Consider the following 5,509-nt stretch of genomic DNA (forward strand, 5'->3'; position numbering starts at 1 on the left):
AGAACCCATACTGGAGAGAAACCCTATGAATGTAATCAATGTGGTATAGCCTTTGCATATCACAGTACTTTTCAAGCACATAAAAGGTCACATACTGGAGAAAAGCTCTATGAATGTAATCAGTGTGGTAAAGCCTTTGCATGTCACAGTACTCTTCAAATACACGAAAGAACCCATACTGGAGAGAAACCCTATGAATGTAATCAGTGTGGTAAAACCCTTGCACAGCAAGTCATCTTCTAAGGCATGAAAGAAGCCATACTGGAGAGAAACCCTATGAATGTAATCAATGGGATAAAGCCTTTGCATGTCACATTAACCTCCGAAAGCATAAAAGAACCCATACTAGAGAGAAACATTAGGTATATAATTAGTGTGGTAAAATCTTTGTGTATCATAGTCATCTTCAAAGACATGAATAACACATGCTGGAGAGAAACCATATGAATATAACGAGAGTGGTAAAACTTTTGCACTCTACAAGTGCATAAAAGATTACACATTGGAGATAAACTCTATGAATGTAATCATTGTGGTAAAGCATTTGCATGTAAGAATAATCTAAATCATGAGAAAAAAATCATACTGCAGAGAAACCCTATAAATGTATTCAGTGGGATAAAGTTTTATACTTTATATAGGAGTAAAACTTTTGTTTGCAACAATCTGTTAAAATGTTTGCCTATTACAATAAACATTGACTACCTGAAAAAGATACTGAGGAGTTCTTATTATAAAGTATTTGGTAAGTTCTTTAGCTAAAACACTTATAATCAGCTACATAATGACTTGGGATTCCCCTCTGTATGCAGTGAATGCATTTTGTTACCATTGTTTAATAAAGAAGCTGCTTTGGGTCTATGGCAGGGCAAAATAGATCAAGACAGAAATTCCAAGCAGAGATAAAGGAGAAAAGAAAGTGGAGTCAGACTCCTTGTGTCTGCTGAAGGAGACAGATGCCCTGGAACCTTACTGGTAATTCACCAGTCTTGTGGTAAAATACAAAATAATAAAAATGGGTTAATTTAAGATGTCAGAGTTAGCTAATAAGAATCCTGAGGTAATAGGCGAAGCAGTGTTTTAATTAATATAGTTTCTGTGTGATTATTTTGGGTCTGGGCAGCCAGGAATGAAAAAGAATCATCTGCCTACAACACAAGGCTATTTTTCTTCTGTAGAAATTAATTTGACAGTGTTAACAATCTTTTTGAGCATTATAATGTCCTTTTTATACTGTTTGTACTTAGAAAATCATGGTAAAATGAATTTATTATTTTAGGAAACCCTATATGTAGGTTAAAGGGACCAGCCAAAGAAACATCCTGACCCTGAAACCAGAGCTTGTGAAATACATAATTTTGACTCTGATACTGGAGCCAAAGAAATACATCCTGACTCTAAAGCCAAGACAAGGAAACACTTTGTTCCTGAATCCCCATCCAATGAAAAAAACACCTGATCCTGAAACCAGACTCAAAAGGTTATAAGGGGCCAGTGAAAGAACACACTTTGGCCCTGAAACAAGAGCCAAAGAAACACACTCTACCCTTGACCAACTGAGCACAAAACCAGCTAATCCCTAAGCTCAAGATCTACCAACCCCTGAGCATGAATTCCTGTCAATCTCTGCATTGTTCAAGATCAGGGATTGACATCTATCCAATTCCCACACTGAGAATCTTTTCCCTGGGAAAACTCTGCCCCTAAAAAGTCTTATATAAGTTCTGCACATGCTCATTTGGCATCTGCCCATTTCTGTTCTGACAGAGGCAGCCCCTTCCCAATAAATTTCTTGAGTGAGTTTTGGTTGAAGATATTTCACTGGAATGATAAGAAACTTTGTAGTGGATTGGAACAGAGAAGCTTTGGTCACCTCTGCTGGCAAACTCCCTTAAAGGAGCAGGGCAGAAGTAGCAACTCTTCACCAGAGACTGCAATAGTTTCCCAGTGAAGCAGAGAAGTAACAATTTGGGTAAAGCTGAGAAAAAAATTGACATCTCTGTTAGGAAACTCCCTAATGTGTCAGAACAGAGAAGCATTGGATACCTTTGCTAGGAAACTCCCTTAGGGAAGTGGAGCAGAACAGCAATGGACATACCTGCTTTGAAGCTCTCTTAACAGAATGAAGCAGGGCCCAGCTGTGATGGCTCTTTTGGAGAGGAGCAGTATTGCTACATCCTGCAAGGAGAACATCTCCCACTGGAACACAGCCTCGGGTATAGCCAGACTTCCTGATAGTCAATATATGTCAGGGACCATCTTTGACATGTATACCACCTACCAGGATAGGGGCATGGAGATTAGAAAAATAAGTAAAGAGAATGAAGACACAAGTGAAAATAATAAAATAGAAGCATAAGATAGTACTGGGTGGGAGTTCCAGTGAATACTGTAAATCTGCCTGCATTTAATTTTCCATATATTTTTATAGCCCAATAAAACAGGGAGGAAGAAGACAAAAGACTGCTTTAACATGATGCAAAGGACAACTAGAACAGTTACTTGCTTCAATACTTTGAGCCTTCAAGTCCTTATTATTGAGAAAAACATTCTCTTATTCAGGCAGTGAAACTATCCTAGACCAAGAATCCTAAAAGCAGTCATTCCCTAGGCCAAACCTCTTAATTCAAAAGAAGTAGCAGAAGTATGTTTGAATTCTCTCATTTTTGCTCAAGGGGGAGTGGATTTACCTGTATGGGCTCTCTTAAAGTCCAAAACACAAAACAACCACACCTTAGGTCAGGGTTTGTAGCCACACCTGTTAACAACTTTGAGCAACATCAAACTCTGACCTTCAGACATGGTGGAAATAGGCTCACAGTTTTGGGTCTCCACAAGGATACCTTTTCTCCTCATAGTTGTAGGTATCCAGTACACTTTCCCTTGACAGCTGTAGGTATGGCCTGACTTCTAATAATCAGGGTACCTTTTTCTTCAGAGCCCTAGGTATCAGGCTACGTTCCCAGTTCATCTCTAGAATAAGCTGTATCACTCATTTCTTTTTCTTTTATTTGTATTAAAAATTTCCACCTCCTCCCATACCCCCATTCCTCCTCCCCCTCTCTTTCCAGTCCTAAGAGAAGTCAGGGTGCCCTGCACTGTGGGAAGTCCAAGGCCCTCTCCCCTCCATCCAGGTCTAGGAAGGTGTGCATCCAAACAGACTAGGCTCCCAAAAAGCCAGTATATGTGATATAATCAAAATCCGGTGTCATTATCATTGGCTTCTCAGTCTGCCCTCATTCTCAGCCACATTCAGAGAATCCAGTTTGATCATATGCTCATTCAGTCCCAGTCCAGCTGGCCTTGTATCACCCTTATTTCTATTCATTTTTAATTTTCATGCTCTCAGTTATTTATTGGTTACTTATCATGCACAATAAATCACCTTTTGATAACAATATAAAATTTATTGTAGAACACGTAAAATACATTCTGGTTTGCAGTCATAAATTAATGTGCAAAACAATCCCACACCAGTTTGGATTCAAAGGGGTATTTATTTTAGGGGAAAAACTTACAGAACACTGACAGCCAGAAAAGGAGTCTAGTCACTGGAACAAGAGCCGGAACCAAGAGAGCGAGCAGAGGACTGCTGCCCTTTTTTTAAAGAGAAATAGACGACACCCAGTGGGCTGGTATCTCAGTGGCTGTTGGCTGAAGGAGTAGAAGGTGCTTCCGCAGCACCTCCCCCTTTTGTTTAAGTAAGAGAGTTCTAAACCTACTACAAAATTATATACAATAAGAACAAATAGCCCCCCCCCCAAGCCTGCCCTGCTGTCTGCTAGGTCCTTTGCTCAAGAACAGTTCTCTGCTCCTACACTAAGACTACCCACCCAGAGCGGTGAGTGCCTGCATATCAGGCAGGCCTCAAGGTCCCCTGCAAGGGAGCCTGGGCACCTTCAGCTTGTGCTGCAGGGTCTCCTGTGCTCCACTGAACCCGGCCCTGCCTGCCACGTTCTTTCTTTTGTCCCTGGCTCGTTGGGCTACCAGGTGCCCCTGTTTAGGTGCTGAGGAGTTCCATCTGGACAGGTGTGTGCTATCCAGGGGCAGATTGTCCCAGAAGAGAGCACAAACCCCCCTCCCCCAGCTCCTGCTGCAGGGCTGTCTTTCTTACACACGACCCAGTCCCCCAGCACCCCCCAAGCCTGCCCTGCTGTCTGCTAGGTCCTTTGCTCAAGAACAGTTCTCCGCTCCTACACTAAGACTACCCATCCAGAGCGGTGAGTGCCTGCATACCGGACAGGCCTCAAGGTCCCCTGCAAGGGAGCCTGGGCACCTTCAGCTTGTGCTGCAGGGTCTCCTGTGCTCCACTGGACCCCACCCTGCCTGCCACATTCTTCCTTTTGTCCCTGGCTCATTGGGCTACCAGGCGCCCCTGTTTAGGTGCTGAGAAGTTCCATTTGGACGGGTGAGTGTGTGCTATCCAGGGGCGGATTGTCCCGGAAGAAAGCACAATCCCCCCTCCCCCAGCTCATGCTGCAGGGCTGTCTTTCTTACACAGGAACCAGCCCCCCAGCCTCCCCCCAAGTGTTCCCTGCTGTCTGCTAGGTCCTTTGCTCAAGAACAGTTCTCCGCTCCTACACTAAGACTACTCACTCAGGGCGGTGAGTGCCTGCATATCGGGCAGGCCTCAAGGTCCCCTGCAAGGGAGCCCAGGCACCTTCAGCTTGTGCTGCAGGGTCTCCTGTGCTCCACTGGACCCAGCCCTGCCTGCCACATTCTTCCTTTTGTCCCTGGCTCGTTGGGCTACCAGGCGTCTCTGTTTAGGTGCTGAAGAGTTCCATCTGGATGGGTGAGTGTGTGCTATCCAGGGGTGGATTGTCCCAGAAGAGAGCACAAACTCCCCTCCCCCAGCTCCTTCTGCAGGGCTGTCTTTCTCACACATGAACCTGCCCCCAAGCCTGTGCTGTTTGCAAGGTCCTTTGCTCAGGAACAGTTTCCTGCTCCTGCACTAAGTCTACCCACCCAGAGCGGTGAGTGCCTCTCTATCGGTCAGGCCTCTAGGACCCCAGGAAGGGAGCCCGAGCACCTTCAGCTTGTGCTGCAGGGCCTCCTGTGCTCTACTTGACCCCACCCTGCCCCCCAAGTTCACCCTTTTATCCGCAGGTCATTGGACTACCAGTCGTCCATGTTTCGGTGCTGAGGAGTTCCATCTGCACAGGAACGGTTCCTGCTTCTACACTGAGGAGATACAACCAGAGAGTCAGTTACAGCAAAGACTGGACCAAGATGCCAGGCCTCTTCTGGCTCCAGTTGAAGGAAGAGATGAAAAGACGCCAATGCAAGAATTCCTCTAACAACCTGAAAGGCAACATGACATCACCAGAATCCAGGGATCCCGAAATAAGAATAGTACACCCTACTCCAGAAGAATTAGAAGAAATCGACTCAATAGTGAATTATATGAAATTAATAGAGGACCTTAAACAGGAGGTGAAAAACTGCCATAAACAATTAGAGATTACAAACAAAAAGGTAGAGGAAGTGAATAAATTGCTCAAAGATACCC

The 5,509-nt window shown here is 44.5% G+C and overlaps 1 pseudogene; it reads left to right on the plus strand.

Moving 5' to 3' along the window:
• LOC101980148 overlaps window positions 1-822 on the plus strand; it is a 24,220-nt pseudogene extending 23,398 nt beyond the window's left edge.
• The last annotated feature ends 4,687 nt before the right edge of the window (window positions 823-5,509 follow it).

Source organism: Microtus ochrogaster, chromosome 8, assembly GCF_000317375.1.
Source record: "Microtus ochrogaster isolate Prairie Vole_2 chromosome 8, MicOch1.0, whole genome shotgun sequence".
In the NCBI taxonomy this organism is placed as follows: Eukaryota; Metazoa; Chordata; class Mammalia; order Rodentia; family Cricetidae; genus Microtus; species Microtus ochrogaster.